General features: G+C 40.4%; 1 protein-coding gene across 2 annotated transcripts in view; it reads left to right on the forward strand.

Annotated features, from left to right (window-relative positions):
- Positions 1–925: 925 nt before the first annotated feature.
- Positions 926–15,352, forward strand: part of LOC103187352 (zinc finger and BTB domain-containing protein 7C) — a 72,497-nt gene continuing 58,070 nt past the window's right edge. For both annotated transcript variants that reach the window (XM_007906802.2, XM_007906804.2), the window contains exon 1: positions 926–1,164. The gene's annotated coding sequence lies outside the window, so the exon portion shown is untranslated. The remainder of the gene's footprint in view (positions 1,165–15,352) is intronic.

Consider the following 15,352-nt stretch of genomic DNA (forward strand, 5'->3'; position numbering starts at 1 on the left):
TGTGTGAGGCGGTGGGGTTTGTGTGTGAGAGGGTTTGTGTGTGTGAGGGGTGTATATGAGAGGGTGGGAGTGTACGTGAGGCGGTGATGGGGTTTGTGTGTGAGGCGGTGGGGTTTGTGTGTGAGAGGGTTTGTGTGTGTGGGTGTATATGAGAGGGTGGGAGTGTGTGTGAAGCGGTGCGATTTGTGTGTAAGAGGGTTTGTGTGTGGGGGAGTGTGTATGAGAGGGTGGGAGTGTGTGTGAAGCGGTGGGGTTTGTGTGTGAGAGGGTTTGTGTGTGTGGGGCGGTGGGGTTTGTGTGTGAGAGGGTTTGTGTGAGGCGGTGGGGTTTGTGTGTAAGGCGGTGGGGTTTGTGTGTGAGAGGGTTTGTGTGTGGGAGTGTGTATATGAGAGGGTGGGAATGTGTGTGAGGCGGTGGTGGGGTTTGTGTGCGTAAGTGCGTGTGTGTGTGTGTGAGGGAGAGGGAGTGTGTGGGTGGGCTCTCTCCTGACCGATTACGATTGGCCGGCGGGCACGTCAATCCCGTGAGTCCCTTCAATGATTGGATGAGGAACGGACGGGGGAGGTGGGCGGGGCGGGAGGAGAGGCCCCGCCCCCCGCCCCTGACTGGCCGGGCTCGCGCTGCCGGCCGGCGAGTTGACGGTTGGTGGGTGGCGCGGGCGGGCGGCGCGCGCCGTGGAAAGTTCGACGGCGGTTGGTCGCGAGCGGGGAGCGGGAAAGCCGTCCATCAGGGCCGGCGGCCCGGCCCAGCCGAGGCGCCTCCTCAGCGGGCTCCTCCTCCTCCTCCCTCCCCCCTGCCCTCCCCTCTCTCGGCAAGTTGCGTGATTGGAGTGCCAATTCTCTGGTATTTTTTTTGGCTGTAAAAAAGATTTTTAAAAAATCACCTCCTCCCTCCCTCCCTCCCTCCATCCCTCCCTCAAGCTCAGCCACAGCTCTAAATAACATGGGTGGGGAGACACATCCGGGCTCCTCGTTCACTGACAGCACCATCAGCAGCAGCACAGCAGCAGCAACAACAGGAGGGACTGTGGATGATGGGCGAAGAAGAGACGTTAAAGAGCGGAGGGAGGGCGGGAGAGACGCGGAGAGGTGTCTGAAGGAGCGGAATAGATAACCGGCACCGAGCGAATGCGCGCGGCACCCGGGAGGGCGGGGGACACAACAGGTACTTGGCGGCGCGGCCAGGCGGAAAGTTGGCGGCTCACGCGTATTGCGATGAGCAAACTTCTGCTGGTCGGGGGGGGGGGGGAAGCGAAGGGTGTGTGTGGGGAGGGGGTGTGTGGGTGGGTGGGTGTCATGGTTGGTTTTCTCATTGGGTTTAAGCGACGGTGTGATGCACACCAGGCGCGGACTGAGGTGTTTTTAGATGACCCCCCACCCCCTCCCCTACCTATTCCTGCAATCCCTATAACATTACAAGGCAAAGCTTGACCAGACTGAATTCATTTGCCACTGAGGCTCGCTCAGGCTCGCTCCATCAATGGATCGTGCAAAAGGGGAACTGGATCAGCACCTCAAAGGGTATGGGAAAGTGTTTTTTTTCCCCCCAAATTAATAAAGGTGGTGAAGGGAAAACGGGGCACCGCTCCCGCCTCACCCCATCTGTGAAGACAATTTCTCTGGTTTGCTGTACTGGAAGAGGGTGGTGTGAGGATACTGTGTGACTATTCGGTGAGCTCGGGGATGTGATTGAAGTAGGTCCTTCAGGGATTCGCAAGAGAAGGTGGGATAGGTCCGGTTAGTGAGCTATAGCGGATGGGTTTGAAGGAGTTTTCAGAAAAGGAGGGATAGTCAGTGATCATTTTTTTAGGATGAATATAAAAAATAGAAATATTGTTTAGTAGTAGAAATAGGAAGGGTTAATTCAGTGATATAGGATCTTATTGTCCACGGTATGGTTTGACAGATGTAATCTGGTGGAGTAAGATTCGGCGCCAGTGTTTGTCGTTGCGTGGAAAGGTCGGTTCTCAAACTACCTCAGATGATTTGAAGTGGGATTGAGAGCGTTTGTTATGGGGAATGACTTTGTCAGAGATTGATCTTCATGGATTGTGATGTATGTAATTTGGTTTTGAAAGATTTGGAATTGATTATATGTTAAGGATTTGGGATGTCACAGCATGTAACAGCAACAATAATGTTCTTGGGTATTGGATTGAAATAGAATGTCAGTCTGGGGTAGTCTGAAAGATGGATGGAATGAGACCGTGTTTTTTCTTCAGAAAATATTGTGTGAGAATGAATGAAAAGTATTTATTTCAGAAATGGGTTGGACTGAGTCCTACTACACAGATGTTTCTGTAAATTTAGCTTGGCTTCGTTCTCACTTCTGGATCAGAAGGTCAAGGCCAGCATCGGATATGGATATATTGAAGAGAGTTTCTCCTGATTTTCGGGCCAATAATCAATTAAAATGGTATTATTAATTATATTCTAATCCAGATTAATTGGTTATTCGCTTCATAGCACAATGACTACTGCTTGTCTACAAAAGCAGTCGCTGCACTTGACAGTAATTACTATGAAGCATTTTGAAATGTTTAGAAGTATAGAAGTACCGTAAACTGTAATGAATGTACATGAATAAGCTAATACTGTTAGGAATATAAATGGTGAATGATTTATATAGGATGGAATTGATACTGAGAGATATAGGATATAGAGTAGCAGGAATTTATTTGTTCTGATGTGAATCAGAAATGGTTTGTGAGTTATATAATGAGCCCTGCATTTGATCCACTGCCCCATTACGTTGAAATGACTGTTTCACAGAGCTTTCTGTAAAATAGTGACTGTGTATTTACCTAGGCTATGACCAACGAATAACTACGTGTTTTTTTAAATCTGGAGTATTGTTAGCCACACAGCAGGAGAAATTCCTTCTCTTTATCAAAAGTGCCATGGATTTTCAGCATCCACCTAAACAGGTAGGTGGAATCTCAGTCTAATTTTCTGAGTGCTACCGGCTGAGCCAGGCTGGCATGATATGATGTGATGTTGGTAATACATGTTGTCTTTTGTAAAACTAAATGAAGTTAAGGTCCCTTCTTGGAAACAGACAGAAAATAGTAAAAGTGTGGCAAATGCAATTGGCAATGGCTTCAGGTGGAAATGTAAAATATCATTGCAATGTATAAATTCCATTGAACCAACAAAGGGCTATTTAAACATAGTGTCTTGGATATTGTTTAAGTAGCATATGAAATATCTTACCCATTCCACCAAATTTTGTTATGATTTGGAGGTATCTGTGAAGCTTAACTCCTGCCCAATTTCCAGTCCAAGTAGCCTCTCCTTATTCTTTAATGCAACGCTATATTCTGGAGAAATGCCCATTGTACTGGAAAGAAAATGTAAGAATATGCATAGGACCCCTCATTTTGTGAATGGAGTTTTGTTCTGTGGTGAATGTCTGCTTTGGCATTTCTGAGGATCAATTTAAGATTCCTGTGCATTTAAGATCGTTCTGTTTACGATGTGTTCAACAAATTAATTATAGTTGCAAGTTACAGTTTTGTCAAAATCAAAAAAAGGCCAGTTGACAGCACTCTTGCCTCTGGGCAGAAGATTGTGGATTCACGTTCCATGTTGAATTCCATTCTCTGAGATGCCTTTCTCTAAAATCCTGTCTACTTGTCCATTTGTGTTTGTTTACAGAATCAGTCACTTAATTTAAACTCAGTTATTGTAACTCAGCTATTGTAAAGTGCTTTGAGATGTTTTGGTATTATGTAAAACTGTAAGCTTATTCACTGTGAGAATTATTCAGCCTCTGATTACAATTATTTATGAGTGGAAAGGAGGTTTCTTTGGTTTGGTTAGCAATTGCACTTAGTTGTGCTCTGTCTGAGTAGAACTGAAGAAAGTCAGCTTGAGGTCTGAAAATGGACATGAGGAAACGGAAGATTGACTAATGAAATGAGTCTTCGGCAGGAGTTCTGAAGCCCACAATCTGCTTGCTTTCGAACTATTTTTTATTTTTTCTGCAGACATCATTAGGTTATTTTTCTCTTTTATAAACCACATAATTTGGAACAAAAGCAGGAAAGAGTGACCAGTATTACAAATTGAAGACTAGTGTGCGAAGATATGCTGCTAGAATCCTGAGACAGTGGGTTGTGAACTTTGCAAAACTTAGCATTGACTGGAATACTAAGTATCAAAGCTTGGTTCAAAGTCCTAGCGATGGTATCCAGAATGTCTAACTGAATGCATTATAATGCATTTATAATGCATTTATATAGTGCTTATCATAGTGAAAGGTCTTGAGCACTTCACAGGTATTTTTTGTCAAGTGTACAGACTATATAAATATAAATTTGTTTAAAATACAAAGTCTTTCATGTTGGGAGGACATCCCAAGGTTCTGGATAGTCCAGCTTTGCATCCGAAGCATAGTCAAGATAGTGTTTTGTCCAGAATATTTAAAGTGTTTTCTACCTACATGCCTCTTCCTTCCACGCCCCCCCCCCCCCCCACCCCCCCCACTTAAAGACCAGTTTGAAATAACTAGGAATACAAACAGAATGTTACAACGCAGACACTTTATTTGCCCCACTGAGTCTGTATTTTTGATTTTTATTCATGTGCAGCACCTTATCTACTTGCTTCTAATAACTTTTAATATTCTGTGCCATAAGCATCTTATCTATTTTCTTTTTAAAGAATCAGGGAAGAAAATATAACTTTCCAAAGCTTTTCTGTGTACCTTTTTCACTTTTTAAATAATTTTTGTTAGTATCTTAAATTTTAGCTTATTTTACAAAACAGTATATTACATTTATATATCACCTTTCACCTCAGGAGGAAGTCCCAAGGTGCTGGACAGTCGAGGATTTTCACACAAGCTTGGGATTGGATTCAAGAGGGATGTGGGGTATGGGGGAATGGGGGTGGGATGACTGAAGGCATGGTTAAAGAGAAAGGTATTGACATGGACCCTGAAGGAGGGAGGGGCCGAGCCAAAGTTGTCACCCGGATAGAGCTCCAGCAGGTGGCAGCTCAATGGATCCTCCAAACCATTTATTTTAAGGTTGAAAATGTAATGGTGTAATTTTTCTCCAATATAGCTAGGGGGAGTATTTTCAATAGTTTTAGTTTGCCATTTTATCTTCAGATAGAGAGACGCACTAGAAATGCAGGTCAATCAATACTTAAACGCGAAGTAGATCAACATTTTGGGTTGGAACCTTAATCAGTCAGAGTTTCTTGTTCTGTGCTTTGTTATTGCATAATATAAACACATTTGATGAAATATTCAGATGTAAGAACATTGATAAAAGAACTCAGCAGGAATTCTTTTATCGACTATAAAAATAAACACGGTTGTAAGAAATCCTGAAACAGTCCTCGGAGATCCATGCACTCTTACATTAAAGGTGGAAGGTTGAAACTAGGGGTGGGGGTTCCACTTTTCTTATCTTTTACAACAACAAAATAAAAATACTTTTTACAATGTTAAGTGTTACTGTCCTATACAGCCTTTTGATAATTATGCGCATGAGTTTAGAGTAAGGCTCCTTTGGTGTCCATATGAACACTTGATTTGTTTGAATCCTTTTGAAGCATAATACTTCTGGCAAGCTTTGAATTTAAATTCATGTTCTTGCACATGTTTCCTGCTGGCTAGAAAGCTGTAGCAGTCCTAGGAGTGGATTAACTTCATAGTGAATGAATGATAAACTCTTTCACAGTAAACGGTAGTGTCTTGTAACAATGGGCTTATGATTTCAGTTGATAACACAATCCACAAGAGAAATTGTTTCCTTTACGTGTGACCTACTAGTTCATTTAGCATATAACAGGGTCCCAGAATGATGGCCATTTCAGCTAAAGGATACGAAGATTATTACACTTCTAATTTAAGAATGTTCCACAGTTCTGCTTGGTCTTTATGTTTATCTTCATATTTTTATGTTTTGCCCATAAAACAGATAGTCAATTTACTTAAAGTATATTCAGTGAAGCGCTTTGAGACGTCTAGAAGATGTGATAAAGTGCTAAATCAAAATTCAAGGATTATTATTATTATCTTAAATTTTTGCATAAATTAATCTTACAAGCGAAGACTAGGTGATAGTTATGGCCATTTGTTTAAAAAAAGCATTTTAAACTTATTAGTTAAACTTGCCCAACCTGTATATTTTAGTTGGAGGTGATAGAAGCTTAAACAGCCTTCTTGAGATAAGTATGTTTATTTCATAATCTTACAGATCTCCTTGGATGCCTCAAGTTTTCCCTTTTTGAAGTAACAAGTGCCATCATACAGGTCAATCTCATTATAAAGCACCTCACTATAATACGGCTTGCTCATAACACAATTTGGTTTTCTTATCCGAAAATTGAAATTGAGCCATTCACATTCTGTCATGAAAAAGTGTGCTGACTTTCAGGTTGGTAGATCACTGATATTACTTATTGTGTGCCATGCTCTGAGCTACATGCGGGAAGCACAATGCGTAGGAAATGACGTTGGTCATGCTTACTGTCATAGTAAGTGTTACTAATTTACTGAAATGAGGTCTGTAGTGACTTAACAACCCACAAGTTAGAATTGTACAGAATAGAATTATATATAATAATAATAATAATAATCCTTGCATTTGATATAGCGCTTTTCACGTCGGGAGGACATCCCAAAGCGCTTCACAGAACACACTGTAAAGTGAATTGACTGTATATTTGTGGGCGAACGCGGCAGCCAATTGCGCACAGCAATGTCCCACAAACAGTCGTGGATTGAAAATGACCAATTTATTATTGGTTTTGGAGGGATTATTATTAGGCGTGTGGAGTAAGGAAACTTGCCCAAGGTTTCACCCTGCCTGGAATTGAACTCAGGTCTCTCGCTTGCAAAGCGAGTGCTCTAACCACTGCAGCTACAGGACTCAGATTATTGTGACCGTGGATCCAAATATCCTTCCTTCCTCTCTGAAGCACAACAATGATAAACTACAGTACATGGGAATGGTTTATAATTTGAACCCTTTCTACTTGCAGATTTATTACTTAATTTCAAGAATAAACAGACAACCCTGACTGATCTGTGGTATCTTCTAACTTGTGAAAGAGTTCTTGTAACTCAAAATGCCTAGTGCAATACCCTTTTTCTGCAAATAATCAATATACAGTAGTGTGAACAAAGGCTTCCAAAAAGGATTTTCTGCTTCATCATAAATACGCTTTCTGCATATAAAATAATTTTTCAGCCACAGTGTGCTGTGGAAATCGGCCTAGCAGACCAACTAGACTTGCCAGCATTTGTACTCCACAGTGAATCTCCACCCTTCTCTTATTCGTCTCTATTCCCCTTTCCCTCAAGTGTGCTTCAAGTTTCCTCTTAATTACAACTGTGCTTTTTGCTTCAACCACAGTTTCCGGCAGTGAGTTCCACATTCTCACCAGTCTTTGTGTAGAGAAGTTCCTCCTAAATTCCTTTCAGATCTGCTAATAGCTATCTTAAATTTGTGCCCTCTTAATCATTATTTTTTATCTATAAATATATCATAACTCAATTTAGATTAAAAAAGTGTAATATTTGTATGAGATAGTCATAATGTAATAGTTTTCAGTAGCTTTTTGACTTCTATTAAACAGAAAACATTATTCTTTAAAGCTCAGAATGAATCCACAAAGCAAAATTCAACAACCACAATAGGTAAACACTGGCAGCAGTAATGAAAAATCCAAAACATTGATAGCAAATGTAGATGGAAAAGCTCCGTATGCAATACAAGAGAAATAGAAATTCTGATCATTGTAAAATACATAAGATAAGAGAGGAGACTTTACGGTTGTGAAAAGCAATTTTTTCACAGGAGACACTAGGAAGTATTTCTTCACACAGAGTTATCACTGATTGAAAATGTTTACCAGGAAGGGTGGTTGTGGTCAGGATTCTGGACTTATTCCAGTGAATTTGATGATGTAATAGTTGGTTGGGTATTCTGCAAGGATACAAATGAAATGGGCCAGGGCTGGGGAGATTTTTCTGAATCTCTTTTGACCTGACCAGTGTGACTGAACTATTGCAGTCTTACTGGCTAAGGTGGAGCAAATGTGCAGAATTCTGGCCTTTATTGTTGTTGTATAGGGGGGGAGATAAAAAGATCAATCTATGTTACAAGTACGCATCTTGAGTTTTACAATTATATCAGTCATTCAATTGCTGGCTTGCAGGCTAACAATAATTTAAATTTATGTTTATATGGCGCCTTTTATGTTAGGAGGACAATTAACAATATTGGCCTAGCACCACAGTTGGGGGTGTGTTAGCGGAGGAGAAAGAGGTAGGTCTTCAGACAGACTTTGAGCAAGGTGAAGGACGGAGTGAATCGGAATGACTCCTGGATGGAGTTCAGAGAATTGAGGCACATAAGCTGAAAATCCGCCTTCCAAGGGTTGGGTTGGGGACATGATGCAAGTCATTGTCCATCGAGTGAAGTGGCCAGGTCTGTGGGACTTGAGGTTGCAGAGGTAAGGTGGGACAAGACTATGGGGGGATTGTAAGCAAAAGCCTGTTTACTAATTGTTTTCAGAAATTCAGAGATTTTTGCAGTTTTATCAGATTTTATGTAATTTGGGCGATTCCGTAAGTTTGGCCATCACAAGTCTGGATTTTGGAATGTCAGCAGAGACTTCTTTAGGTACGCAATGAACGGGCATGTGTAAATATAGCAAGTTGTAATTTAAGTGGAGTAATTATGCCTGTGTCTCTGTCTTTTGATGTTACAAGACCAATGCTCTGTTACAGGCCTTTCTACTCATCAAATGTGCACTGGAGTTTTCTCCACATGAGCCACCTAATCATTCCAATTTCTCTTGTGATCACTTAAAAACATCTCAAAACACTTTAAAGATTGCTGTCAAACATAGAAACTAGTGATTTATAGACTCTGGCTCGTAGAAGCAGGGGGAAAGAGTGCAAGGATCCTATATGGTACTTTGGATGTCAAATGTACTGACTGGCCTTTGTAGCCAGAAATGGCAATCATTGGTGCACAGCAAGCAGATAGCACTTTGATTTAACGTCTCATCTGAAAGACAGCGTTTGACAATGCAGTGCTCCCAATACTTATTTAGTGTCAGCCAGAACTATTATCTCAAGGTCTGATGTGGCATACAACATTCTGATAGAATGTTTCGCCCACAAAATATTATTCAGTCCATTTTACAATATATACTGTGAAGCGCTTTGGGATGTCTCAATGATGTGATAAGGTGCTATATCAAATGCAAGATTTATAAAGTGAGAGTCTACTAACTGACACACTTTTAGTCAATTTGCATAGGCTTTTCGTTGGCTGTTAATTATATAATTAAAGGCATTTGTCATTTTTTCTGTACACATACACATAGTGCCAATGTGGCACTCTTGCTTCTGGGTCAGAAAGTTATGGGTTCAAGCCCCTAGCTAGGACTTTAAACTCACTCTAGGCTGACACAACAATATAGTTCTGGGGTAGCACTGTATTGTTGGAGCTGCCTACCTATGGATGAAATGCTAGACTGAGATCTCATCTGTCTGTTCATATGAACACTAAATATCTTATGGCACTATTTGAGCAATGCACAGGAAAGCAGCTAGTTAGTGCTGGAAGTGTACTGTATTTCTCGTATACTGCAGGTCCATGGAGTCCTACTGTTAATACCAATCCACATTATATCTAAGTAAGGTATCCCAGGTTCCGACAATGCATGCATGGTTTAAACAACCCGCGTAATAGGTCAATATCTTAAATCTCAATCACATTTTCAGTTGGCCAAGATGTAATACCACGTTATTGTCGTTAGATGTTGTTGTTATTTCTCTGGCTCCGTGGCAGGAAGCTGTCTTTGATGGATGCGCTCAGCACATAAGCACTCAGTTGGGCAATGAGAGAAACAACTGACCTGGTCTTTAAATCAAGTATATAGAAACAATTTCTGTGCTGCCAAGCATGGGAAGTGGTTTGGAAGTGAGCAAAATGAGCTGCACTCTGTTTTTGCTGAGGAGGAGGTTGGCAGGAGGGGGCAAGACGAGGAAAGAAATCACATTTCAGAAATAACAGATTGCGAAGATTGGGAATGTGGGTTGATGTTTCTAATTATTTTGGGCAAATGGGAAGGGCTGAGCTCAGCTCTTTTGGAACTTCTGCATGTCCTTCATTCTTTCCATTCCACCATTGGCGAACATTCTTTAATACTGCAGTCTTGTGTTTGTACCAGGGAGGAAGAGTACTGGGGAAGGAGAAAGAACGTGCATATTTATGCAGTGGGAGAAGGTCTCCTCTTTGATGTGGGCAGAAGATGCCCTTTACCCGTGGGATACGTAGACAACCCTAGCCCCAGGTTACCTTCCGTTTTTTTCTAGCTTGGCATGAAACCACATTGCTTCGAGATGCTACCTAGGTGAAGGGTGCCATATAAATTGAAATTGCTGTTGTAATTTATTCATTTTTTTTGTGATTATTAAAAATTGAATTTTTCATGTTCTAAGAAAATGTGGAAACATTTCTTCCCTCAACTTACCATGATTTGGATTGCTCTTTTCAAAGAGCTGGCACAGAGACAATGGGCTGAATGGCCTCCTTCTGGGCTGTATGTTTCTATGATTCTATATACCCCTTGTGAATGATTTACATTCAGTGAGAAAAATCCTACTAACTTTGCTACTAAGTATGAAAATTAGCTGTCACGTACTGCCTACCAACAAAAAAATTGTTCCACTTTGCAATATATTCATGCTCTGCTTTAGAACATCCTGACGTGAAAGGGGTTATAATGCCAAATGCAAGGATTATTTTTTATTATATCTCTAACATATAACCCAACATTATTTGTACCATCTGTGTGAATCAGCAGCCTCTATGCTGTTGATGTCCTTTGGTATCAGTTTGGCTCAATTGGTAGGAATCTCTACTTTGGCAGTAGGTTTTCAAGCCCAAACATACTCCTGTAGTGTATGGTTAGCACACTTGCCTCGCAGGTGAGAGGACTTGGGTTTGATTCCTGGGTGGGGCGAAACCTTAGGCAAGTTTCTTTAATCTACACACCTCTGTTTACCTAGCGGTAAGTAAGAACCTGTCTGTTAGTCGATTGGTTGATTGCTTTCTTGGGGTAATAATCTGGTTACTCAATCCACAACTGTTCTCGGGCCAGTGCTGTGTACAGTTGGCTGCTATGTTTCGCTCACAAAATACAATCTATTTTACAGTGTATTCTGTGAAGACTCAACAAGTGATGAGGCACTATGTTAAATGCAAGACATTATTATTATTCTCTAAGGTTAATGCAGTATTCAGATGAGGAAAAAAAACAAAGTCCTGTTTCAAAGTGGACATTAAAGATTAAAGATCCTAGAACTACTTGAAAGAGGAAGTTTCTCCTAGTTTTCAGATAAATTGGTCAATTACAACATGCTGTTTGAGGAACCTTACAATCCCTAAATGTTGCCGGGTTTGACTACACTTGATATCGATTACATGTGAAATGTTTCAGAATGTAATAATAATGTTTTGATGTAATAAGAACATGCAATTTCTTCTTTATATAATTGGATGTCTAAACTTGAGAGGCATGTATTGTAAAAATTAAAACTAAGTGCAGTTCATTTAGCAGAAAATGCAGCTTGTGAGTAACTCGCACAATCGTGCTGAGATTAATCTCTTAAGACTCTTTTATTCCACCCCCCCACCCCACCTTTCCCCACCCTGGTCTAAAAGAGAGCACTTGCGTCATTCTGTATTATGCTCTCAGGCCAGGACCACCATGTTTTCAGCATATGGAACAAACTGGTTTTCAGCAGAGGGTGGGGTACCACATTGTGCACAATCACTACGTCTCCATGCAACTGATTGCAGTCGTTATGAGGGAGGACGTTAAAAGTGAAAACACCCTTTTTAAAGCTTTGTTGTGTGAGAGACAGTCAGCCCACCCTAAAATTCCATTCCCTATATTTGGCCCACAGCTAAATTACAGGTTGAGAGCTTAAAAAAAGCAGGGGTTGGTCATGCTTTGTAGTGCAGAAGGAGGGAAGGAAATGGTGAATCTTTAAATGCTCTATGTGTTTTGTGAAGCTGAATTGTAGATCACAGAATGTTCCAGAAACAGCCCTACAAGTCTGTGCTGGTGCTTTCATCCACTTGAGGCACCTAGTCTAATCCCTTTCTCCTGCTGGATCTCCACACCCTGTAATATTTCTCCTCTTCAAGATTTGTTTAATTCGCTTTCAAAATCATTTCTGAACTCTGTTTCAACTATGTGTCAGCCACTCTCTGTGTAAATATATTATTTCTTAGTGCCCCTTTTTGTGATTATCTGTCTCTGGATACACTGCATTCAACTATAAGGTGCAACTCTCTCACATTATAATAATCTATTAGGGTTGCATTTGGAACACCCTTCCTCTTCCTTTGCCTTGCCCCTTCCTTCCTTCCCCATCTTCAGATCGCACCTAAAGACCTTCCTATTTGTCCGGTCGCCTCCCCCTCCATCCAGCTCAGCATCATGCTCTGCCACTGTCAAGCCCTCTGGGACGCTACCCTGCTTCAGTGTCGCTATATAAGTGCAAGTTGTTATTGTTATTTGATATGGCTCTTTATCATGTCGATGGGATTTCTTATAGGACTTTTTATAGCTGATTCTAAATCTGTAGAGATATGTGGACCCTGACTGTCAACCTAATGACGCCTTGTAACTGTCTGTCCAGCGCCTTGGGACATCCTCCCGATGTGAAAGGCACGATACAAATGTAATTTTGTTGTTGTTGTATGTTCTGCAGGTGTTCTATGTGCGAGAATGGATGGAAAGTATTAATAACAACAACAAGATTACATTTGTATAGCGCCTTTCACGTCATGAGGACGTCCCAAGGTGCTGGACAGAGTACAGCATTTCAGACCCTTTTAACATTAACATATGCCATTGGACATTTTTCATAAATATCTTACTTGTGCGATTTCGACTGTTTGGGTTTGTAGTTGTGACCAAAGTAGAGCAAAGATTGGGTCATTGTTTATTTGAATTCAAGGAAAGTTATTCGGGCCTTTTTGCCTGTCTAATCCGAGAATAACTTACTGTAATGCACAATATCTCTACCTGCTACATCTCATAAATCCTATTATGTATATGTATTGAAAAGAGATAAATTAATCACTCACCTCATAGTGATTTTTGGGACCTGGAAAATGCATGAAAAATGGCTGCTGAGTTTGGCTATAATAATCCTTACATTTGACATAGGGATTTGCACATCTTCAAGACGTCTCAAAGCGCTTCAGAAAATACTCTGCAAAGTGTTTTATGGGCGAAATGTGGCAGCCAATTGCACACAGCAGTGTCGCACAAACAGTCGTGGATTGAGTGACCAAATTACTATTATTATTTATTTATTTGTTTTTGAATGGATTATCACCCCTGGAAAAGCAATCCACCAATCGACTAATAAGCGGGTTTCTTCTTCTGTGTTTTGCCCTGCCCGAAAATCAAACCCAGGTCCTTTCGGTTGCGAGACGAGTGGTCTATACCCGTGATGGTAATTGTTCCTACCCGTGATGGTAATTGTAAAATCACTTGAGACACTTCAACGTGTTAAAGCATTATAAGAATGTAGGGGGATTATTAGGACATGGAATGCCCTGCCAAACATGATGATTGAAGCAGAATCTAATAGATTGTAAAAGGGAATTTGGCAAATAATTGAAAAGGAGAAATCTAATATATAGGGAAAGGGCAGGAGAGTGAGACTAAATGCATAGGTCTGTTAGAGAGTTAGCCCAGGCATAATAGGTTGAAAAGCTGTCTTGTGTGCTATAATTCTACAATTCTAAGTTTTTTTTCTTGAAGCTAATTGGATAGCAATGTTGAAAAACCTCATAAATATTGAATTGGTCTAAGATCTGCATGATTAAGCAGGGTTCTGATAGTAATAATTTTTACTAAGTATGGTACTAACTAGAGGGCACAAACATAGTTAGAAAAAACATTAAATGGGGGAAGAAAGGTTAGGAAAAAAATGTCTTGAGATGATCAGAATGCTGAATCCTTGATCACAAGCTAAGGTGTTCTATATTTTTGTTTAAAAAAGGAAATTGTTTTGATTATCCCCAAGAGAAATATTAAAGGTATGGGATTGGGCAAGTGAAATTAGGCTAGGTGTCCTTTTTTTAGTGAAAAAACCAGCACAGATTTGGCCGGTAATATTCTGGGATTTTTTAAAAAAATGTTGAATGAAAAGTAAAAATAATTCCACCTGGTTGAACAGGCTCTGATAATGGGACTATAGCACCTGCATCATATTTGTAATAGTGTTTAAAGAGCAACTGGTTCATTATTTACTGTATTTAATTAATGAAAGTGAAATTAATTAGTTTATCATTAAAGCATTTTATTTACGTCTCTCCTTTTTTAAAATCTTTTCCCCCCTGTGATTTAGATGTATAACATCGCAACTTCCTCTCAGTGTTTTGCAAGAAAATATTTTTAATGTGTGCCACTTAAGTCCCTAAGAGAGCAATGAGGGAGAACAATCATCCAGATAATTTGAGTTGTTTGGATGATTGCTCCCCCCATTAATACAATAGAGTGGTACCTGGATTGTGAGCTCAAAGTCTCCGATGTAGACTTTGAACTTACAACTTTCTGACCCAAAAGCAGTGTCAGCAGCTGAGCTCATGTTAGTTATGGGAAAGCCAGCCCTTTCGCACTGAGTTGAGGAAGAACTTCTTCACTCAAAGGATGGTGAATGTATGGAACTCACTACCCTAAAGGGCTATTGATGCTCAGTCCTTGAACATATTCAAGACTGAGATAGATAGATTTCTTATTGCAAAAGGGATTAAGGGATATGGGGATAAGGCAGGGTCAGGTTATTAGCTGGAGCTAGATTAGAAGATCAGCTATGATTGAATGGCGGGGCAGGCTTGAAGGGCCAAATGGCCTACTCCTGCTCTTATATGTTATAGAATGAACTATTTTTCCATCTACTTTTATCTAATGTTATTTTAAAAAATGATTAGTTATAGCGTAGGCCAGATGCACACATATAGAATTTACATCCAACATCAACTTGCCCTTCACATGAGATAGGGTCTTGTGACCCACAAAGGTGTTGGAAGCATATCAATCATATCAACAACATCAGGGGACAATTTGATATCCATCTTACCAAATTCAAAGAATTGTAGTGTAGGATTATTTATTTGTTGGCTCATTTTGAGAAAAACACAGCACAGAATTGATGGAAAGAATGTACCATGACATTCTCTGATTATGTGTTGCAAGTGCTGAATCTCCTGGTTAATTGCTTAATATTGATATCCAAACCTAATGGTGATTACTGTTTAGTGTAACTATACCAACATGACAAGAAGTAA

This window comes from Callorhinchus milii, unplaced genomic scaffold (genome assembly GCF_018977255.1).
Source record: "Callorhinchus milii isolate IMCB2004 unplaced genomic scaffold, IMCB_Cmil_1.0 Scaffold1, whole genome shotgun sequence".
In the NCBI taxonomy this organism is placed as follows: Eukaryota; Metazoa; Chordata; class Chondrichthyes; order Chimaeriformes; family Callorhinchidae; genus Callorhinchus; species Callorhinchus milii.